Source organism: Agelaius tricolor, unplaced genomic scaffold, assembly GCF_023055355.1.
Source record: "Agelaius tricolor isolate 1412-34295 unplaced genomic scaffold, bAgeTri1.0.p SCAF_9, whole genome shotgun sequence".
Lineage (NCBI taxonomy): Eukaryota > Metazoa > Chordata > Aves > Passeriformes > Icteridae > Agelaius > Agelaius tricolor.
This window is the reverse complement of record NW_027269269.1, coordinates 26,812,357-26,837,386: the sequence shown is the minus strand read 5'-3', so window position 1 is coordinate 26,837,386 and position 25,030 is coordinate 26,812,357. Positions and strand designations below refer to the sequence as shown.

The 25,030-nt window shown below is 39.6% G+C and overlaps 1 protein-coding gene across 3 annotated transcripts in view; it reads right to left on the bottom strand.

Moving 5' to 3' along the window:
- Positions 1 to 25,030, bottom strand: part of ZBTB20 (zinc finger and BTB domain containing 20) — a 474,982-nt gene that overhangs the window by 33,614 nt on the left and 416,338 nt on the right. For all 3 annotated transcript variants that reach the window (XM_071433329.1, XM_071433328.1, XM_071433331.1), the window contains one exon: positions 2,839 to 2,935. The gene's annotated coding sequence lies outside the window, so the exon portion shown is untranslated. The remainder of the gene's footprint in view (positions 1 to 2,838; positions 2,936 to 25,030) is intronic.

Genomic DNA, 25,030 nt, shown 5'->3' with positions numbered 1-25,030 from the left:
CTTTTAGCATTCCCTTATATTTATTGTGGGTTTTTTTGTGATGTTAATTTACACCACTTAATATATATTATCCTTTTTCTTCATTGTATCCTCTCCAGTACCTAACAGGAGGCTAACTGCCTCCCCTGTCTTTCCTGAACTGAACTGTGTGTATCAGTACTTGTCAGTTCATGTGTAAAGCAAAATGTATGCAATCACTGCCATCATATTATTTCTGTTTTCTGTCAGCATCCTCACTGCACTGAGGCATTCGCTCCTTTCTGTGTACCTTAACACCGCACTGTCATAGAACAAGATCTCAAATGATGGCCAACTCACAATGATGCAGCGGCTGGCTGCAATGATCTAGGTACTGGCTGTAGAATTGGCTCATTTGTGTTTCATCTGAAGGCAGAATGGGTAATATTTTGGATGTCCTAACCTCAAAGCTATCTAGAAACTAATTACTACCTCTGAGCTTTGGAATGCCTTTAAAACCCCTGCCACACTTCCCCTTTCTTGCTGCCACTCTTGCATACAACTTTCTCTCCCTCAACCCTCCACTTGCTCTCCACAGGTGATTTCTTTGCATGTACCTCCTTTGCAACCATTACTTGAGTTTGGAATGAATTTCCCCTGGATGAGTTAACGTGTTCTCACAGTGGGGCCAGCAAACCAGGTCCCTGTATGTTGTACTTCTCACACAGCAGCTATAACTAATGCTTGAACCTTGCCTTACAGGGGGAATAGCTCTCTGTCCTGCAGAGACGTCAGGTTAGCACTGAACAAATTAGCTCAGGTATAGGAACCAGTGTAGCTGTGCAGAGCCCACAGCAGCATCCTGGGTCTCAGGGGAAGCTATGATAATGTGACTGCATGAGAATAATACTACATAATGAACAATAATGAGGCAGTTTTCAGCCTCTGAATACAGGGAGGGCTGGGTCACCAACCAGACCTTTGTTCGTCGCATATTAAGCAGCACAGAGGGAACATGCCACAGGGTTGCTGATGTTGTTGTAAGTGCTGCTGCTGGCTGAGTCTGCCCACCCATGTTCCAGGCATTATTTTGCCTCTTCACAGCTATGGCATCACCTTATACTAAGTACCCTCAGGTCAGAGATGCCTGTAGTATCCAAGCACTGCACTTAACTTACTGGTGCACAGTTAGTTTGTAACCTTAGTAATTCACAGGGGCTGTATAGAATTGAAAAAAAAAAAAAAACTAAAAAAAAAAACCAACAAAAACCAAAACCTCCAGCTTTTCAAATCCTAAAAATAAGAGTGTGAAAATAGTTCACGTCTGATTTTAAGCAATATTTTCCCTGAGTGTTCTGCTGCACATTCTTTCTCTGCCTGTGTGCGACTAACACAGCTCCTGATATCAGTGCTTATCACTGCCAGTGTTGTGTCTCTTCCAGACATGACATTGACAATACATATTTAGAAACTGACAAAGTAAAGAGAGAGAGATGAGTACAATCAGTGAATATAAAAAATAGGACTGAAAGAACAACAAAAACCCACTAAAATCTGCCCAGAGACCTCACCCCAAAACTCAGGGCACACTGAGTTTCAGAGCTGAGGGTGAAGCTTCCCAAAACAAGCTCCCTTTAAATCACCTGAACCATCCCTATTTTCCTGCCAGAAGTGTTGCTTCAGTAGTTAAAAGTCCTGCACAGCCTGACTGCCTGAATATTCACACAGCTTCTCTGATGATTTTGCAGCCACATTGATCTTCATGCTGTTGCAGCTACATGACTGGCAGTTTGTTTAAAATCTCTGATTGCAAGTTTGTGTCATACAATGGAAAACACAAACTCCTGAAAACATCACCATAAAATGTAATATGAAAGAGAAATCCCAGCAGAACACTGCAAAGCAAGAATGGGAGGCACAGAAAACTGACAAGAGACACCCAATGTTCTAGTGCAATAAAAGCCTGGAAAATTTAATCAACACAGAAAAGTAAAATAAACTCCAAAATCCCTTACAGGAGACTGATTAACATAATTAAATTAAACTCAGAGATTAAGTTAAAGTAAGATTGAAATTTGCTGGGTCCTTTTCAGGCCTGAGGTAGGGTTTATATGGCCCCAAATTTGTCCATTTATTCCATCTGAACCACGAGTCTCATGAGAGCTGGGTCCTGACTACAGAGCTTGCCTGACTTGTAACATCAGAGCATCTCAGCTATGCTAACACTGTGACAGTACTGACAATTACTGAGAATTGATCAAAAGAATTAAAAACTATTACATTTATGGGGGAGAAAGTACAAGTATCAGGCAAATGGTCATTTCAGAGCATAATAAAACCACAATGCAAAGTCAGAATTCTCTTAGGCAACTTTGCCTATGTAATCCAGCCAAATTACCAAATTGTAATTGCTTTAAGTCATAAATGTCTCAGGGCTCAGAAAGAACAGTGTAAACCTTTAAAAAGTTGCAGTAGATTCCATCTGTATTGCCTGAAACACCAATGAGAGATAAGCTGTCTCATTAAAAAGTAATAAGAATAAAAAAGAAGATAAACACTGCAAAGATAAACATGGATGAACCAACTAGAACAGCACGAACTAGAGCAGTAAGTAGGGAGAACCTGCCAAAATAAAAAATACAAGCAGATCAAACCAGCCATTGCTGAACTATGCTGTGAGGGTATGACTTAAATATTTAGCAGTTTTTTACTGACATACTTTTTGCCCACATATTTCCTTGCAAATTTCAAAAGCAAAACTTAGTTTACCCTCATCAGTAAGGCTCACAGGTGCTGCAGTTTGGTTTTTTTTTTTTTTTTTTGTAAGATGTCTTATTTTGCTGAACAAGAAGTCTTTTATAAGAGATAAAATATACTTACAGTGGTTTCCAAATGGTATCACTCTTCAGGTAAATTACTCCAAGCCTTGGACCTAGTGCAGACGTTCATTGGGGCAGGGAACAGAGAGAGGCTGTGTCTGTACCAGGAAGAATCAGAAGGAAAGGTCAGGGGGAAATAATAATTATTTACTGAGAGCAAGAAAACTTGCTACAACTCTAACTGGCATTCTGTGCTGTGAGTACAGCTGGCTGCAGCTTGGTAGTGCTGAATTCCCACTTCAATCCCTCCAGCCCAGGCTGCAAATGACCACAATCAGTCCCCAGTTACCCCAGTCTGCCCATGCAACCTAATCCGGTGAAGCAAGGAGGAGAGGGAGGATTGGCCACCAAAGGGCTACCAGCAGGATTCCTCCAAGGGGCTACCAGCAGGATTCCTCCTCAGAAGTCTCTCACTCCAATGGCATGAGCACGGAGCACTGATGGAGAGCTAGCACAAACTTGGAATTCAAGTGCATCTCATCAGAACAACAAGGCCAGTCCTGTTCTGAGCAGCAACAAACACTTCCTCAGGACTGAAAGGCAGAAAAAGGAAGGGAAGAATCCTACTTTGTGTCTTTTGCTGTCTTCACATCACAAAAAGCATGGCTTGTATCAAAGCAGAAACCCCACTTTTCTCTCATCAGCCACCTGGTCTACTGCAGTGACACCAGGGAAGTAACTTATTGCCAGCCTGGCAGGAAAGGTTCAGCTCAGCAGCAGCTTTATTGCTGAAATGTTCTGAGATAAACAGATAGTTGGAACCAATGGACTGAGATGGGAAGGGATCCACAGAAAAACCTCCACTCCATTATTTATTAGATGGTGATTTCCCCATCCACATCTAAGTTTTTGGGAGTATTTACATTTTTGCGAGACTTGAATCCCTCTCTAGACTAAGAGAACTCCTCCTTTGCTAGCTTCTTATTATCCTTTGGTGGGTCACTGTGGGTATGTTGGGAGTATGTCTGAAGTTGACATCCAGGGACAGAATTAAATCCTGCTCACTTCACTTATGCAAAGAACTCTTGAGACATCAGCATATTCAGTCCTGTCCACAGAAAAGCCACTGGTGCCCCTTCCATGAAAAAATGATCTTGCCTAGTCTGAGCAGACCGGAAAAGCAAATATGTTGTTTTATTGAAGAAATCAAGGTGAATGAAAAATGGTAAGAGATGTAATTGTTATTTCACAGGTAGCTAATGTCACTGTGCAAGGTGGAATTTATGTCTGAAAAAGCAACACAAAAAACCCCACTGTTTGTGCAGCAGGAACACTCCAATAAGCACCAACAGACACAATGAGCAATTTTAGATGAAACTGTAATAATGTACTTCACAAAATATACATTCAGTTTTATGTTCAATTCACACATTTTGTAATGCTGATGTTTCTTAGTGACTGGGATATATACTAAATTCTTATTTCAACAGGCTACATGAAACCTGGCAGCTACATTTTACAGGGGTTCAAACAAACATTTTCTTTGATTCCAGTTTTTTTAGGTTCTCCCCTCTTGGAGTCTGCTTTGAATTGCAAACTAAGTAAATTCAAACATGCACAAAATTTACAACTTAGTCTGAACCTCTGAGTTTCACCAGGGCTTGGAAGAGGAACCACATGCATCAGGTTAGTTTGAAAGAATTACATAAAATAGTGACACTTTTGACCAGAACTAAGGATTGAATTTCAAAGGTGCAGTAACGCCCAAGGATTCTGTAGTTTTATGTCCTTGCTAACAGCATGGACTTAAATCTAAGTCAGCGTGGCTTACTTTCAGGCTCTCCTTCCCACCTCCATATATGCCCCATCTGTTCTGTTAACACTGACCTTGCTTCTTACATCCACTTTGCACACATCAGTCTGTCTTTTATCTGGCTATTACTCACCTTTTTAAGGCATAAATCCCACGTGCCTTAGAGACTGCCTAGTACTTCAGATAACATTTTTAACTTGTACTAGAAACAGAAAAATCACAAGATCGGGTCTTTAGTCTTTACTTCAGCAGAACTCCTGCTCACTTCACTCCTAATTTCACACGAGAGAAGACTAAGAACTGCATGTACTAATCCTGCATATTTTGTCACCTCTCTTTTTGTGTCATTATTGCTCTTCCAATCTCTGGGATCCCAATCCAAGTGGCTCTCTCTTGTAGCACTGCCTAGCACTCAATCTGGCTTCCCAACAAGGGTCAGGCAGACAAGTTATTAGAGATGGGCTGTTGGAAGTCTTCTACAAAATCTGGGCTCAAAAATCTCTGTGAAAGGCAATACTTAAAATATCTTCATTTTTCTCCATGTTTTTTGCTGTGGCCTGGGAAGATAGCTTTCTTCCAGTGTGATGAGCACAAAGCACTGAGATCCTCAGCAGTTGTTAGGCACTTTTTAAGTACATAAAATCAGCAAAGCTGATGGTACTTTTTAAGACTCTAGTATTGCAACAGAGAATGAAATAATCCAAATTTTGTAAAAGACTTAATTTAACTTCGGAAAAATGAGAGGAAAAGGATCTTTGACCATAAGAAGATTGGGCAAAAAGAGAGACAAGCAGGACAACAGAGGAATGGGATGTGTGACATTGGGTTAAATAACTTCTTCCCCGTGTACCTGGGCTCTTCTATCCAGAAAACGAAAGCATTATATTTCTGTTCCATGGGGTACTGTGTGCTTAATTAAGATTTTGGAGGATAAATGTTCTGCATGAATGCATTCCAGAAATGCAGACTTTATTACTTAAATATTCCCACTAATGATAGTAACTTGGGCATTTTATATATGCTCACTTTTATTCCACCTTGCTCTTTCCAAGTTTTATCTGGTAATTTAGAGGGTGTGAGGAACATTAATTGTATCAGTGTTTTTATTAAGGAAGGTCCATTTTATGAGAGTAGTGATGTACTACAGATTGTGATTTAAGATGTACACTTTAGGTCACTTTTATACTGACTTCAGTGCAGTTGCAATGGGCATTAAGTCAGGAGAAAATGTGGTGCTTTACATAATAATGCTGATGATTAATGGGCACCTGGACCATAACTCTGTATTCTGAGGCACTGATCCTCCTTCTCCCTCCTGAAATTTGTGTCTTGACCCTTTCATCTCTTGTTAGCTTCCTTTCCAGGGCTGTTCATTAATCAGCACCATTGATCTGATGTGGTCTGTCATATTGTATTACCTAAAACACACAGAAGCAAGCACTGGCCTGACTCTGCTCTTTACACAACACACCATCATATTTCCTTTACAGATGACTTAAATATTAAAAACATCAACTTACTGCTGTTGTTTGGTCCTGAAACTGGCTCTTTCTAGATTAGTTCCCTGCAGGTTACTTCTGTCTCTCCCCCTGGATGTACTTCTGTCTGCTTAGAGACACCATCAAACACATTGAGTATTCCCTGCTTGTTAGGAACACTTCTATGTCTGACCAGCAAGGGACAATCAACAAAATAGGTCCTTCTCTTTGCTTGAGACCTGGTACTACAATCTTCTCTTACTGTTTTTTAGTGATTCCCAATCAAGTAGACTCAAGTTTTTAGTTAATTGCTATTTATTTTATTCTTGCAAGAGTCTTTTCCCTGATATCATCAGAATGCTTCCTTCTGCCTTTCCTCTGATCCCTAGTAATGAAAAAATTAAAAGATGAGCTTCTTGTGAGCTTAATTCTGTGCTTGTTTAAATAAGCTTATTTAAAGCTTATTTACTGTGCTGGAACAGTGCTGTCTATCATGAGGCAACGGAAAGTAACTCGGTAGTGCCTCGGAAGTTAGCATGTCTGATCTTAATGCACATATTGTACAGCTCTCTTGAATCAGGTGGGTTGAGTTTTAATTGATGTTTTCACAGTCATGATACATTTTCAGACTGGGCTGTCTAGGCTAAATTCAATTCTTTTTGGGCACTTTTTCTCTCTGGGAGTAGGAGTTTGGATTAAATTCTTAAGGCCACAGCAAGAAGGAGGAGATGAAAACAGCAGTGTTAGCCATCAGCAAACACAATTCAAGAATCAACTTTCTACATAAAGTGGGTTATTCCAGATATATTTTACTGTTTATAAGGAGAAAGTACATTGTCAGACTAGGACTGACTATGGCATTTACATTGTATGAACAAGGTTAGACCATTGGCTATCTATAGGTACATATACAACCCCAATGTCTTAGACACCAAGACTGACAATATATAAAAGCCACTGTTCATTAGAAGCCAGAACTTCTGCTAAAAAAACTGACAAAAATTTAGCAACACAAGACATGTTATGAGAAGGCCATAAGCATGGATTTTTCACAGTAGTCAGGGCTTTATTTCCAAGAGGAAATGGCTAATTTCTATATTCCACTGGGAATGCTGTATGTCCACTATCAGTATAGCCTAAAAGTCAGAAATTAATTTGTTAATGGATTAGACATTTACAGAAAGACTGTTTAAAGAGGCTGGACTGCTCTAGCCTGGTAAAGGCCAATTTCCCACAGGGACATGTTTGCAATAGCACTTGAGAAAAAAAATCTCTCCCTGAAGTCCCAGAGGTACTTACTGAAATCCAGAATAGCAGGAAAGTCTACATTGTAGGAAAGTCTCCATTATGTTCCCACTATTTCACTCAGGGGCCCTCTATTACCTGTCTGCATCTGTTTATTTTTCCCTTCTTTCAGGGCCTTTTATCTGATACTATAGAATTTCACTGACCCTAAGCTGCAATTCTTAAGTTTGATTTTGGCACATGGAATAAGCATTTCTGAGGTCTCACTTTTGTTCTGTTGATTCTTCTGATATTTCTTTCTATTTGCAAGCAGTACTCAGTGTAACAACTAACCATGCCTAAGAGTTCAGGTTGAAAAGGATGACTCTTCTCCTTCTGACTTTCCTTTCCACTTCCCATGCCAAATCCCCTCCTACCTGGGGCAGTGGTACAAGGCCTCAGTCCAGAACATTCTCTCTCATTTAAGATCTGAGTGCAACCTATTTTCTACTATTGAAGATCTCAAAAGGCTCAGTGTGTTGAGGGTATAAATTCCACACCTGCGGGTGTGGCAGGTGCCCAAGCAGAATGTTTGCTGCTCTCTTGGCTGCTCCTCGCAGGGGGCAGAGCAGGATAAAACCATGCTTGGCAATGTTAAGCAACTGTTTGGACTTTGCACACCTGATTTGAAATGAAGATAACTTCTACTTGGAAGAGGAAACTAACTGTAAGTAGTTGGTAGGCCTAATCAGAGCAGGAGCAGGTCACCCTGCGGTAACATTCAGCTAATGGTTTAAATGAATATAAAAATCTGTGATGCCAGACTGAACCATAGCAGTGGGTCAGAGCACTTTTCACATGTGGTAACATGAAGAAGCAGTATTGTACACATACATAGATATATACATATAAGTAACCATATATTTATATATGTATGTAGAGTTATATGCATTATCATTATTTTGAAATTATCTTATTCCGGCAGAACATTGCTGGGTATAAAACACGGAATTCTGTGTATTCCTACTTTGGAGCCTTTAAAGTTGTATCTGAATGCTGAGTGAAACCACGTAATTTTCAAAGCAATTCATTAAAGTGGGGTGTGACTGAGGCAAACAGATAAGTCCTAATTTTATTGATGTTGGTGTGGAATATGGAGTAAATCATCTGTGCTCAGTGGAACTGCACCTACATAATCTTTCTCAGGAACAGACTGATTTGTGGGTAGTGCTTGTATACTGCAAGTGTTGTTGAATCTTGAGTGCTACTTTTCTACACATACTTAGTATTAATAGAAGCAGTTTGAGGGTGTAAACAGCCTCAGGCATTTATGTGCTGGTGCTGTAAGTTCATAAGGCACCAGCATTATGGCATGAAACTCAAAAGGTTCATGGGAGGGGAACAAGTAAGAGGTTCAGGTTTTGAAGCTATGGACACTCAGGATGGCTAGTGCAATCAGAATATTGTCTCGTTAACAAGAAGGTGGCACTCAGACAACATAACACCGCCTTGCTGTCTTAAGCAAGATTCTGACAAAACTAAAGGTATAGTTGTGCTGCAATTAATACCAATGTTTCTGAAGCTGAAATATGAATTGCCATCACTGCAATCACCAGAGACGAAGAAAATGTGTAGAAATTAAATTGTTACAGTAATATATCTGCCTAAGCTACTGCTTTGGCTAGATGAGCCAGATTAGCTCATGACAGATGAGCTTCATGAACATTTCATTGCCAAGGAACCCTGTCAAAATATTGGTGATTTCTCCGAATCTGTTCAACATCATGGAGATGTCAAACGAAATCTGAAAGGACATTATTTTTCAGGAAGAACAAAAACAATGAAAGCATATGAAGAAAATGAGCTGAGTTTCTTCCCCTACACGTTGCTTTGGTTTCAGGAAATGCTGTCCTTGCAAATACTTTGGCACAAACCCTGAAACCCTTTAGTCCCATAGATACTGGTGAATTGTAGAAAGTACTGAATGTCCTCAAAGAATAGATCTCCCTGTTTCAGATTTTCAAACAGACAATGTATTTTCACTGAGGTGCAGGGACTGTGTAATCTCAGTACATAACAATTTAATCAAGATTTACAGCATTGACACTGGTTCTGCCATACCCCCATCCTTCTTGGTCACAGTGGTACAGCACTTGATGCATCAGTGTCTGGCCACTGAGCTTGTGGTTCTTATGCTGAAAAATGATCTCAATCACAAGTTGGAAGTACCCTTTGATGAATATGGAACATGATACAAAATGGGAAGTGATAAAAGTAATTAAATACTGTTTTTTTCATGGCTTGTTGCTTGCAGAAACTATGAGATACTGTTTAAATTAATTAAAGGTAGAATTCCATGTAGGACCGTGGAAATTTCAGGTATAAATTTCAATAGATTTGCCCCCTTTGTCACAGGACTATCCCCTTCAAGGCAAACTAAGAAATAAAAGTTTCTCTGATACATCTGGTTTTCTCAAGCACTAAGAGCCAGGTTATCAAACAGATAAACAGAAAAACCCTCCTTCCTCCCAAGAAAACTTTAGCATTTTTGTGATAGAATTCCTTCCTCTCCCTGAGCTTTCATTATGTGACTTGTTTTATAAAGAGATGAAAATACTTGCATGATTTTTATATGGCTTTACTAGAGGAAAATTTATATTAAAAATCACAATTGCATGGATTCTGAGGGGTGAAGTCTGAGACAAGCAATCTTTTCCTTAAGTTTTAACATTTTTACCACCACTGCCTGGATGCTGAGCTAAACAACTGTGTTAATGTCAGTTATGAAAAAAATTAAATTATTTAAAATTTTTTTTTGTTTTGTTTTGGATGACTGTCTCCATCTCTGAAGATTTCCCTTGCCTGTCATTCATTAAAGAGTCCGTAACCAACACAGTGAAAAGACAAGGTAAAAAGCATCATGAGCGTGTTTTCCCATACCATTCTTCCTGTGTGTTTGCTGCCTCTGGCCTCAAACTGTACAAATGAAAGCTTGTTTGATTTATGTCAAAAACTATATATAAAATATCACACGGGATCCACAGAGAAACCGAGTCACTCTGGGCTTTAGTTTCACTATCCATTGAGGAATAACTGACTACAGCCTTGGAGTACATAGAACTGATCAAAGCGCTTGCTTCCTCACAAGCAAAGAGAAAACCACTGTAGATTTCCTGTTTCATGCTTCAGTGCCAAAACACAATGAAAAAAGTTCTAGATGAGCATGTGAATTATTCTAAAACATTGCTCAATCAAATCTGATGGTTATGCGCATTTGTGAAACTCATCATTGGAAATGTCAAGTCACTGACAGCAGTGTCCTGAGGTGTGATATATATTTGTGATAATTATTTGCTTTTTAAAGTTATGTATCATCTGCATCAAGCCAGGATTTTTCTTAAGTGTGCCTGAAATGTAGAGATGTCAGTGCCAGTTGTGTTATTCAGATCTGGGTTTTAAACACCCCGTGTCAGGAAAACACAGAGTCACGATATGACTACAACACCATTTTTAAGGCATTCTGAGTTATTTTTCACTATTCCCTTAAAACTGTATGTGGTGTGGCTGATGGAGAATGATTACTAACATTAACAGTAGCTGAAGTGACTTCTGTGCAGTATATGCAGCATGATGCATTAAGGAAAATAACTTAGCATAATTGTTATTCTTACTTCAGTATTAGCAAATGATACTTCTGGGATTTATCTTAATTCAGTATTCAGCTCTCTTCTGTGGCTTTTAGAGGCCTCTTCTCTGGTTATTTCAAACTTCTTTGAATGAAACTGAAGGCAGTTGGCTCTGTTGTTGGATAAGTTCTGCTAACGTAGGTGGGCTGTCTCATGAGTGCTAAAAAGACCACTTGCAAATCTTCAGCGTCTCTTCCTTGACTGCAGAAATTACTATGCAGAATGGTTTAGATGATGCTGAAATGAAATTTTATAGGAGATCACAATATTCCAAGAGGAGGCATTGTAGGGAATGACAGTGACTTGAGGGGACCTGATAGAAATTTCCCCACCTTTTATTTCTGGAAAGTGACTCTGTAATAAGCACCACACCAGTGTCTGAACTCAATATTTTTTCTTATCAGAAAAGAAATTCTGTGAGGAGGTGATTTGAGTTTTTGACTGTAGACAATCTGGCAGCTACCTTACTCCTGCTATTTTGTGACAGAAAATCTTATAAGAAAATGGCCCAGATGAACAAAATTATCAGGGCTCTTGCAGATATTCTGATTTCTGCCATGATCGGCAAGAAGTACCATAGGAGATGGATCAGGAATCTTAGCTGTAGGGGAGCTTAGAGCTATTCTAGTTCAATCAGATTTCACAATTTGCTCTAATGAAGAGTGCTGGCAGAAGTTCAAAGCTACTCCAGGTCTCAACTCTCCCTCCACATTACTATAAAAATGTCTATAGAAGTGTTAACTGCAGAGGAGCCAAAAGTTGTTTTGGTTCCAGTCTTTCCCAGCAGGAGTAACTGAGAAAATAGAGTAGGAGTGCTAGTTCTGCTCACAGCTCCCTCAGCCTCCTGCAGAACACCAGAGACGTTACGGGGAACATGGCAAAGTGTGCCCAATGCTGTCACCCCCTCACAGCTCCTGCAGCCTCAACCACGCCCTGCAAACACCATCAGTACAGATGTACTGGTTCAGTAACTCCAGAACTCTTTGGAATTAGCATCAGCCTCCACAGCTGATAACCTGAAGTCTGTTTGCAAGCAGAAGGTATCAGGAGGATGGCTGTGTTCAGCCAGCATTGATTTCTTTGGCCTTTTGTCTGTGTCTGCTTTCTGTCTCCTTTGGAGGTGGCTAGTGTTACTACAAGTAGCACGAATCATGTCTCTGTTAAAAAACAGAGCTCCAATTGTCTTACATAACCTCTGGTAACTGCATGTCTAATAATAGCAAGCCATTCCCAGGTAGGGACTCTGTGTCCCAGACCCAGGCACATCCACATGCGCACACACACATATTACTATTACTTTCTGTGCCTTGTTTCTGGTAAGGAGTGAGCTTTTCACATGCAGTATGACAGTTCTGAGCTGCAGGACATGGCAGCTATTATTTTAAAATGCCATTTTCACTTACTGCCTTGAGAAGCCAGTCTGGTATGTGCAATTTGCTTCTCAGGCCAAGCAGCAAGAAGGAGTGAAAAAAAAAGCCCAACAGTTCTGTTTGGTTTTGAGAGAACATTGAATGGTGAAGGCTATGATTGGATCCTGTCCTGAAAGCTCGAGTCTTTCTAGGTGTTAACTCTCCTTCTGTCTCTTAGGGAAGGCCCAAATTTTAATAAAGTACTTCTCATAGTTCTCAGAAACCCTTGTTTTTACACTTCTCAGTTTCCCCCTTGGAAAAGTAAATGACAATGTGCAACTCCCTCATTACTTCAAGGCTAATAGATAATGCTGCAAATCAGTAATGAGGTCTTCAGATGGAACTTCTCTATAAATTGAAAATATTATTCTTTTCATAATCCATGAGTGGTCTAGAGACAGAAGGAATTTCTGAAGATTACTCTGGTGTCACAAGGTTCTGAACTTTCATTCAGTAGGAGGTCACCCTTGCATGACTATCTACAACTAAATCATATAACTGAGCACCGTCCAGACACTTCCTGAACTCTGATGGGATTGGTGTCGGACGACTTCCCTCGGGAGCCTCTTTGCAAATGGAGTGGTTCTAGATTGTTTCACAAGGTTTGCCAAAGAAACCAGTTCCTTCTGACCTCTCTTACCATCAATCACCATTTCTGGGCATCTAAACTTGAATTATATGCTATTACCAACATAAGAGCGAGATTTCAGTCATCCCAAACCCCTGTATTCTCTCATTTTAAGAGATGTCTTGGAACCAGGGATTTGGAAAGTCAGTTCACTTCTGAATTTGTTCAGCTTTGAGAGTTCAGTTTAGGTTCATCTTTTCACACGGAGTGAATAGAGCACATGTGTGAAGAAACAGCAAAAAACTTAGGTGACATAATAAAAAATATTCTTTGGCTTTTATTTATAAATCTATTATCTTTCTTAGTTCAGATAATCTTTCTTGAAAGTTTTTTGAGAGTACTTGAAAACATCAAAACTCAGTGGATCAGATGTTCAGACTCTGGTTCTATGCCTACCTCTGACCAAGGCATGTCATGCTGCAAGCCAAGCAGTATCTTTGGAGAAATCCTACTTTCTGTTTTCTTGGGATCTATGGACAACAACTGACAATTTGGTATTGTTATTATAGGATCAAGTGTCTTACTTCTTATGAATCCCTGTATCTACAAATCACCTTATAGTAAAGTCAGACCTAAACTAAACCTAGACTGTGTTTGAACTCACAAAGTGACTGCTCTGGCCAACAACTGCAGATCGACTTTCATGGCTGCCCTCCCACTAAGTTAGTCTACAATACTCATCTGATCTCCCACAGATTTTTGTGGGTGCAATGGGGAAAAAATTGGACTGATACTTTTATTTGTTATCAAATAAAGGCTACAGTTCAGCAGCAATAAGACTGTAGTGAAAAGTCCAAAGACCTGAGCAAGTGAAAAAAAACTAAATCAAACAAGAAACCTACTGAGTTGTAAACTGTAGTTTATCAGTATCATGCAGTCATGAGCTGACTGTGTTACTGCCCTAGGGTAAGAAGTTCTTACCTTCTCTGTAGGAAGTCAAATTAATTTGCCTTCACTATCTAGTAATCCCTTTGTCAAGCAGTAAGAAATTCAGATATTGGCCTCTCTGTGTTACAGTGCATTCTTTGGAAAGTTGAAAGAGAGAAATGAATGGAAACCATAGAACATGCATCAGATGCTGAACTTGCAGCATTCTTGCTAGAAGAGCAGTATTAATATTTTAATTGCTGACTATAACACCATGTCCCAGATTCCAGCTAAGCATCTGAGAACACAATGGATCTTGTGCAGTCAGGCTATTTTTATTAGGACTGAAACTCCAGTAGGAAGCAATTTAACTGGTTACCCAGTGAAGGGTTAAGCAAAAGTTAGACTCAGGTTTCCAAAGTTCCATCTGAACTGGCTTCAAGAAGACATGAAACATCTATGCATCTGGAAAATGGAACTTGCAATTGACTTTTCTGTACCATCTGCTCTCAAGAACATTTTCTGCTTGGGAGATGCATAAGCAATGAAAAAAAAGCACACAAACAACTTCCTGTGCCATGTTTTTGGTCACTTGTAATGACGCATTACAAAGCAAACCAGCTAAATATGCACAACTGTGCCTCACTCCAGATGACAACATGTATTATATAAGAGCAATGCCTGACAGAAAGACACTTATTTCAAGATATTGCAACACAAAGAGCACCCAAGGGGAGATATTCACTACATATGAGAATTGGGGGCAAAAGCCAGGGAGTGTTTTTTCCTCCATCTCAAAAGGCCAAGAGTAGTTCAGAAAAATCAAAAAGCAGACATTTTTCAGTTTACAAAGTAAAATGATGGAACTTGTTGCGCCTCTTTCTGTAAAGGGGAGTTTAACTTGTAATGAATGGGTTTTTTTATTATTTAATGTCACTTTAATGCATTTTAGATTCAAAATTATTCTTATTCCAAAAGCTTTCAAAAACATAATTTGTTTAGACTCGCTTTGTTTGTCTGTTGGGAAGCCACGGCCTGATTTAATCTTGTATTGTGGCATAAATAAAACAATATCCCCAGGAATTAAGAGCAGTTTAATCAGAATAAAAACATCTACCTCTCCAAATGAGTCCCAAGCTTTTAAAACTGTGCATGTATGTATGTGTTGGCCTTTCTCTTTCCAGTGACTGCACTAATAGAATTGGATGGAGACATATGGGGAAATCCCAGTACCTGTGCAAATGCAGGGAACTGCTGAAGAGGGGCTCTAGCCTTGACTGAAGCAGGGTGTGCGGCTAAAGGAGGTAGTTTGCCTCCGCTTGGGGGTGTTTCTGAAACTGAAGTTGAGATGAGTTTCCTCACTAATGAACAGACTCAGCTCAGTCGTCAGCATAGATCTGACCTGGTTTGGGCACGGACACACAATCACGTTACTGTTGAATTATCAGGAGTTTGTGTTGCTGCAGGAGAGCAGACGATACCTAATCCAGCCTGAAGTCACAGTGGCGCAGACAGGTGACACTTGATCTGACATCCAGCCTGCCACATAAAGATAATCCATTTGTTCTGAAAACATTCAAATCAGTGTGTGAATTTATCCTAGATCAACATTTTCTGTTACACAACTATAGTAATTTTGATATGGTTTTATGACTGAGTTCCACTATGCAGTCAACCTACAGCTTCAGAAACTGATTTTGCATAGAAACAAACAATTCTATCAATCTACAAGGTAAATCTGGGGGTGCAAACAGCTCCAGGGGAGACAAAATCCCCCAACTAGGAAGCACATTGTCTTTGTAAAGACTAGCCATGGAAGAATAAAGGAGTTCACTTCCAAATCAGTATAGTATCTATTGCTTTTCATGGGCCAAGAGGACTTAGACTACCAAATTTTCTTCCTGCTTTCAAAATACAGTGGTTTTATTGTTAATATATGGTTTATCTAGATAATGAACTCTGTAGTCTAGAATCTGCAAGATTAGATAATTCTCAGGAGACTAGTCTGTCTCCAAGAAAATATCTCAGCCTGTGGCAACAAATTCACAGGTTAATGAAAACTTCCATGATTTCAACTGAATTAAGGAGGTGCACAGTTCATACCAGTCACCTCTGCACGGGAGGGAACATCAATATGTTTTCTGTGTCTGCTGTTCATTAACAGCAAAACCTGCATATCCTCTTTACTACAGCATTCTTCCCTTCCTGCCTAGCCCCCTTCCTGAGTCTAATGCCTAACACCTCCATCCATCAGAAGGACAGCATATAAAATTTTGTTCATAATTACATTGGCAAGTCTCCTCTGGTTTTCATGGAAGTTACATCCTCATAAATGAGAGCAGAATTTGGCCCTCTGTCTTTTCAAAAGGAAGACTAACGATCAAATAATTTTCTCACATCTCTGTTTGCACTTTCACAGTCTGGTCACATTGATTTGTGTCCTATAAGTAGACATTTCCTTTGTTGGTTGCAAATCAATGTTATAGACCTAGCCTGCCTGCACATTTTTCTCTTCCCTCTTACAGTGAGAAAAACAAAGTGCAGCTTCAATTCCTCTTGCTTTATAAATGTGAACTTCCTTGATGAAGCATGAGAGAAACGCAGATAAAATTCCAGCTCTCCCTCAAAAAACAGGAAACGTCTGTGCTTAAATTTCTAATTACCAAGATGCTTTATGGTATGATAAACACCTTTATCATTCCAGTCCTGCCACTGCTTTGTTAACCTAGCTATAATCCTCTCCTTCAGATATCACAAGACTTCCCAGGGCAGCCCACTGTGATATCACAGACAGCGATGACTTCATGGCATGAGTAAGGAAAAAAGAGGCAAAGGTTTTAATCTGCAGTAGGACTGACCCGCCACACAAATCTCCAGGAAAGGATGGAAAAGAAAAGGGTTTGCAATTGGTGCCTGAGAGGCAATGAGATTTTTGACTGCAGTGTGAAAATACAACAGTGAAGATAGATGGGTATTTCACTGCAAATGGATATACGTGATAATAGAAAAGGAGTAGTAAGGAACAGAGGCATCAATCATACCAAGTAAAAGAAGGTATAGGTGTAAATGTGGAACGTATCAGTTTGATTTTCCTTTATTAAAAGAGAAATAATAAAGTTAAAAAAGAAGAGCCAAAGCAGCCTCAACTCAATCTCATCAATTGTAATGCTATGAAGAAATTTAGCAAGTGATAGTTCCACCAATTTGATGGAAAACTCGTGACTGCCAAAATGAAAATAGAAATTGTTTAGAGCTGTCAACAACAACAACAACCACCACCACCATCACTACCACCACTAATAATAATAGTAGTAGTAATAATAATAACAATAACAATAATGATAATAATAATAATAATAGAATGTGAGATCAAAAAGTAAAAGAAAAAATTTATATATATGAACACAGATGCCATCACCATCAAAGAACATCCTCACAAGTTAAAAGGGAATTCTATTTATTTTAAAGAACAGAATTAGGAATCAAAAAATCTGGGTCCTACTTACACCTCTTCTGGGGAATCTATGCTTGGCCTTGAGAAAGATATTTCTGTGCTCTGTGCTTCAGTTTCTATGTAAGACCAATCAAGATAATAATAGATCAACTTCCCATGCATCTTAATTTATGCGTGTTGAGCAAACACTTTAAGTTTTTTATGTAGAAACCAATAAATGGCAGGAAAGACAAAAAGGAATGTGAAGACTTGGGGAACATTTGAAAAAGAAATTCCACAACTCAACCACCTCCTCAAATCACAGGAACAGAACAAATAAGGTCCTTTTTAGCATTTTATTTCCAAAGGAAGAGTTAAGCTTCCCAGCCAGCTGGGCACAGAAGTTGCCCTTGCAAACATAATAATCTAGATGGTGAGAGGGAGCCCTGGCTGGCCGCAGCCTTGCAATGCTGTGTACATGTGCCCATTCCCTGCGAGATAACACCACACTGCTGGCCTGATGGGAAGGGAGATGAGGAGTTACAACTACTTGTAGAGTTGTTTATTCACACAGACTCTTGACACAGTTCAGGCAAGAAACCACATCGCTCTAAGACTTTGGGCACCAACCATTTGGTCTCTCTGTTCCACCAATCCACAGCCTCAGGCACCAACCTGTTTTGCTTGTGTTTAAAATAGGCCTGGCTTTCTAAAAATTTTGAGTTTTGTAATAGTAGATATGGTAGAATAGGCCTTGATGGAGTGAACTAGGCATTAGAAAGAAAGAGAGATACAAAATAAGAACACTAAAATGAAGAGAATTATAAAAACAAAACAATTATTCTGATTTAATATAACTTTGATACAACTTTGATACAACTTTTCCAAACTCTTTTATTTAGACATAAATGACAAATAGAAAATACTAAGATGCCACAAACCGGACGTGCAGAATCAAATATATTCATCAGTGTCTGCTGCAACTTCTGTCTCTAGTAAAAGTTAAGAAAGAACTCAGAAAACAGAACAGCTAAAATCAATTCACGGACTAGGAATATATCTACCAAAACCCCTAAGCAGTGATGTGTTACCAGCCCAAAAAGACTAGCACAGCTACAGGAGAGAGAGAACTCAATATGCATTTCAACACAAATATATTTATAGCAGCTTGTTTACAGCTCATGGTGCCTTCCACTGTATTCTGCATATTTTTCTTATCTTGCACTATCAAAGTTACCAGACAGTGGAGAGGTATGCATCTTTTTCTTATCTTATCCTGAACAGGATTCACTAGCAAGGACATAAATTCTGTCTTTACAATACCAAGCTACAATTAACATAGAGGTCAGGACACTGCAGTGAGCACAAAGGTCACAAGTAGTGCTGCTACCCAGAGCTAAACATGAACCCAAAGCACTCTGGGTATATGAAAGTGCTAAAGTTGTTTTTTTTATATCTGCATATATGCATGTCAGGGGTAAATATTTAAGGAATGAGCAACATGATAACAAAGAAACACCCCCACATCTGTAAGCATAACAAAGATCAAAATATGCAACTGACAGGTGGACAAAGTAGGTTTACCTGGTGGAGAGCACTGGAGAGAAATGAAGCCTTGCCTTTTACATTTTATACATTTTAAGAAGCTGCTCAGATTATTTGTTTACTTTACCCTGACATCCGTTCTTTTAACAGAAAGTGCCAAAGCAAAATTTGTACTGGAATATATACACCTTCAAAATTCCAGAGTATCTCAACATGGCATTTCTTTTTGGTTCTTTCTATATAGTTGTATAGATAAACATCAGAAGTGAAATATTTAGGCTCAAGTCACCCAAAGACTGGGAAGTGCTCACACTGAATGTGCATGTTACTTTAAAACCTAGTCTCATGAAGATTTATTACTGGCATGAAAATTTTCAGAGAAGGCTTGGATAGACTTAACTAGCTAAAGTTGAGTGCCAGCATTTCCTACACATTGGAGCAAGCTGCCTCAGAAATCCTGGCCCCACAAGATTGGATCCAAAATCAGGTGGAACTGAACTGTTAACTGAAGTATTTGAAACACACCAGCCCTGAGAGGATTATACTGAGCTTTGTGACAGCTACACTTGAGGAAAAAGAGGGAGGAAAGGGGCTGAAGGAGCCTGAAAGGAAAATGAACAATTCAGATCAATGGAACAGGCCTGGAGGCATCTAAAGAGAATCTTTTAAAGAACCACAGACAATGGCCACAGTCTAGACTGAACACACAGAGAAAAGTCAAGACAAATCATCACCATTAAAAGCTAAGTAATCACATCACATAACAGCAAGATACAGCAATAGTCTCTCTGTCTCTGCTCTGAGGTGAAAGCACCTGGGATGTGACATTTGTTTCTGGGCACCTCCTCATCAGTGTGATTGGAGACAGTTCAGAGAAGAGCCTCATAAGCAACCAGTGTGTGGAAAAACCGAGCTATTAGGGAAAGAAATTAAGAGCTACATCTCCAATAGCCTGGTTACATGCCAGTGACTATCAGATGAGGGCAAAGGGATGAAAACAAGCTGCATATAATTGAAAGGTGTGAATGACAAACTAAAAAAAAAAAAAAAGAAGGTATATGGAAAAAATTAAGACCAGTAACATGAAGCTGAAATTCCAAGGAGAAAAATATTATAAACCTGAAAAATAGTCTCCTTAGGGAAGGAACTGAAGTTTGACTGTGTATATTTAAAACTGACCTAGACAAAACACTAGACATGCAATGCACACATCCTTCATTGGCCCTGGGGAGATGGGCTGAGCAGGTTTTGATTGTTTTTCCAGTTTGATGATGATGACTCCAAGGTACACTGTTTTTCTGGTCTAAAAACCATCCATAAAAATATGGAAACTCATGAAATGCATTTTGGTAGGTTAGAAGATGATTAACCAGAAGGAGACTTAATTCATGTTCACTGGATAAGCCTGTGAATTAGGCAGAGTTGTATATGAAGAAAGAAGTAAAACAGCGAGGAGTAAAACCTACCACACTGAGGAAATGGCTTTTACCATCAGGTTCCCAAAGAGGAATAGCCACATAGCGTGGATTATCCAATGCATAAAAACAGAGCATTATATATGGATCAGGCAACAAGATATGATAATGGAGTTGGGGAAATGACTTTAAAGCATATGTGACCTCCTGAATCATGAGTTGGCTAGTCTGTGGAAAGGTTAAATGCTTGTGTCAAAAATCCAGAAAACTGAGTGTGCAAAAAAGGAGCTTGTCTCTCGAGAAAGTATCCTAAGAAAGTAAACAACAGACAGAGTGAGCTTTGCACTCCTCCATACTATTGAACCATGGATATAAGCCTATAAAAGAAAAAAATAACACTTCACTTACCTGAGTATTGAAACACTGCAAAAAGCTGCACACACAAACAGAAAGTACGACAGAGACATGCAGGGGATGGCAGTGAAGGGAGTGCAAGTGTCTGGACACAGTGAGATGTAACATAGCTGTTGCTTCCTATCCGTAACCTCCCCAGCAGCAAGGAGTGCAGACAGGAAAACCACCAGCTAAACCCAAGACATCAAAGTTACTACATCAAATAAATCAGATCCTGACTGATTTTTCCCTGCATTGGAAATAATCCTTAGGTTTTTTTTAACTGGAAAGTAAAGACCTTATGGATGAGAAGCAAGGGGAAAATAGAGACAAAGAAATAAACTTTTTATTGACAGTTTTCAGCAAGAAGACCAAAGTCTGTCTTTGCGGCAGTCCTGTTATCAAAGGAAAATTAGGTTAGTGATATCTTCATTTGAGTGGTGTCTGGTTTTATATTTTCTGGAAGCAAGGGGAAAAAAGACAACCTTCTTTGAGCCAGAGACACTAAGTGATTTAACTCCTCTCTGGCCTTACGTAGGAAGGGCTACTTCAGATTTTATGCTGCCATGCAGTCCTGACAAGGCAACACCTTCCTGACACTGCAGCATCTTCCTGACACTTCACTCAGCCCAAGGTCTCACGAGTACAGCACTGCTGACTGTTGGTTCCTCCCATGGTGTGAAGGGAGAACATCTCACAAGGTTTCAGGTGACACTATACAAAGATCACATTGGCATCTGAGTTATACTTCTGCTAACTCTCCTCACTGGTCAAGACATACAGAAAACTTTCCCTTTGCTCTACCTTCAGGTGCCCAAATCCAAATTCAGCGTTAAGATACACTTATGAAGAAGTTAAGCTGGTTGTACCAGCAATGGTGCTTCCTGCACAAAATGGTAAACATAAATGCAGTACTGATTGCATTGCAAATCATACCCCAAGGCTGAAGGTCCAATGAAACAGTGATTCAGAAGCAATATCAGATAAGGTATTCTCATTACTATCCAGGCCATTGCTTGGGTAAAAAATGACTAAAAAATTACTCCCTGATTGCTCCAAAAATTCATGATTTAAAGAAAGATTGGTGATCACGGTTTGTAGCTTGACTCTACAAACATCTGTGCTGAGTGGGAGAGTTGTACAATATGTTGGCAAATCTGAGCAGCCAAAGAGGGAAATTTATTCAACTCTGAAGCCCATGTATTGACCAACCACAGCCTGTGCTCTTATTAGCTTTCTGCAGGTCCCTGATAAGAGGATAATAGTAACCTGTCCATCTGCAGAGCCAAATATAGGTTCTTTTAAAGAACAGAAGGAATTCCTGCTGAGCCTGACAGAAGACAAGCCCACCACGCATCTGCCTAGTGCTGAGGAGTATTGTGACAAAGGTGGCTGCGGGCTGGGTGTTTATTTTCCAGCTGATGCGCATGGATAACCTGACATCTACACTTACAAGATTCCTGTAGTAATTCATGGCTTACCCCAGCTTCCCAAGGCCCAGCATCCTGAACCCCCATGTATGCCACAGAGGACCTTCCAAGCAGCTGATAGACACTTCCAACATCATTCTGGCTAGGAAAATACTTAAATATGAGGATGAAATACAATGTTGCTCACTCCCCTAAGTGTGAGCTAATTTTAGAGTTCATCGTGTGAGTCCTTATCGAGGGGATGTTTTAATTACCTCCAGCCTGTCCAAACTAGCACTCCTACCCCTATGTGTATTGCTGATATGACTGACAGTTGAGAGCTTTTCTAAACACCAAGAATAACATTGCAGTCACTAGCGACTCAAACTGCCTAAAGTGGTGTGATTTTTATCACTTTGACAATACTTATGACAACTTTCTTTAAGTGTATAGGGATTGTTAAAATTTGCTAAGATTTATAAAATAAGCCTACCTAGAAGTTTCATGTGTGTATGCAAATGTTGCCTAAAATCATATACTAGAACAGTCTGACTTTGCCTCATACCAACATTAAAAAAAGGCCTCTCAGCTCACAGAAACAATCTTGGCTCTCCTCTCCTCGGTTTACACAGCCTTCCACCCAAGCCTGGGAAAATAGATAGGGCTCTGCCCCCCAGGAAAACAATATTGGACTTTCCCCAAGGAAGGGTGCACCACTGTAACCAATGAGACAAGGCATGGAAGAGAATCAATGGCAGAGCTAATCAGACTAATTCAGATGTTAAGAAGGCAACCAAACCCCATAAAGTCCCTCAAAGGTCAAAAAGTATCTCTGAGATTATGCCTGAGGATGACCTAGAAGTCAGTGTTATCCAAAGAGCACAAAAATATTAAATTCTATGCAAGCAAGCACTTGCTTTGTATATGAGCTGAAGTTTTCAAACCATCCCCCAGAGGGATAATCATAGTGGGATCCACAATAAGAACGATCTCATTACGATACCTCCCAAATACTAATGCAAACAACACCATGCTTCTATATTCAGAAAGCATCTACATCTCTAACAAGTTTAAGATTTCTCAGACCAGAGCAGTAAAAGACAGTCAAATGCAAGTAGATCCTAATTTCAAAATACAGGTATCTTAACATCCAAAAGATGCAAAGAATTTTTTTTTCTGGCTCAGAATGTATTAGGTACTAGAAACCTAATCTCTATTTTATGTCTGATTCAGCTCCTGCTAAAATAAGAAATGCTGGTGGACTCAAATGGGAGTCTAGGACATTTTAAAAAAATGTTAGCCCTTACTGGGCTTGGCTGGACATGATATATTAAGATGATTTTTGAGGCAGAAGCAATGAGCGTGGCTCCACCCAACACAAACTGTGGCTTTGCTACAACAGTCCCTTCAGCAGAAATCTGCAGACCCTCCCCTGTGTACCTGACCGTCTGCATATTGCCAGGGTAGGTGCACCTACTGCTGGTGCAACACATGTTAAAGCAGGCAAACCTGACTCCCAGAGCAGAGGGATTAATGGGGCATTAACATCAAGACCTCAGCAGTCGTGGCCATTTAAATGCTAGCAGTTTAAATAAGTATGCAGAAATCTCGAGTTTACTGTGTGAGCCACTAGCACTTAATTATAGAACATTTAGGGGCCAAAACTTGCCCCAGGGTATGTATGAAGTCATCTCAACGATGCTAATGGAAATCCATGTACTATATATTAGAAAAGCAACTAGTTCTAAATAGGGTTAACTTAAAGGTTTTATTTTAGTGAACATCCTTTTATTACTTACATTTACAAAAACAAATCATATGACAGTTGCCAGGATTCATCAGCTGGGCTTCAGTTTACATTCCCACAAAATCAATTAAAGAAAAGCTTGGTTTTAAAGCCTAGCAGATTGAATTAATGTTCTGTTAAATCTGACAGATTTTGTCCATGGTTCTTTATTGACCCTTGTACTTTTTTGACAGCCTTGTGATGCACCTTTTCCCAGCCAAAGTGTATTTCATGGTCTGGGGATGGTTTCTGACTGAGGGAAGAGTATTTTCACCTCCTCTTCACCTCCCAGAGCAGTATTTCAGGGCTCATCAAGAGGTGTGCCATTAAACCTAAAGCATGCTCATGGCTCCTCTGCATTGCAGCAAACAGATCTGTCAGACTTCAAATCTACTGAGCAGCAGTAGGTAAACACAGCTTTTGTTTTAGCAGCTCAGTTACAGCTAAGTGAGCATCTGCCTTGGCTTTACACAATAAACCTTCTATTTCAGAAGAGTATAATTGTCATTGTATTCTCTTGTCCTTTGAAACTTTGAGCAGGAGGCTTGAGCCTGAGGGGCCACTGCAATCTTTAGGACATTAAAACCCCCATATTCTTTGCCACTGACTATAATGTGCAATTATAGATACCTGTGTAAATGAAAGGAATATATCCTACTATGGAAAGCCTCAAATGATCACTTGGCTTGGGATTCATCTACAAGAGGCAAAGCCATACAAGTTCAGTATTTTTACATGGCTGTGGTACTTGCTATGTGCAGTATACTGTATAAAACTCTTTAGAGTTGCTTTAAAGATTTTCCTATTCTTGTTAACAGGTTAGGGGGCTCTAGAGAAGTGTCTTATCAGATGCTGCTTTTCAGCTCTAATGAAACTTTTTGCTAAGTGGGAGCTGAGCTGACTCCATTTGCCACTTCTCTTGTAAGAATTTCACTTATGGAAATTATGGGCCTGTTTTCTTACATGCAGCCCTTTGCTTCCTCCAAAAAAGACATCTATATCACAATTTCTTTAAGAAATGCATCAGAACGTCTTTCTGGTTTAAGTCTCAAAGAATGGCATAGATGCAACTTTGAAAGCAAATCTGTGGTGAAATTCAGGGCAGGAATGCAGCATGTATGTGTTCAGAACAGTCTCTCCATGGTATGAAGACTGTAAAGTAAGTGG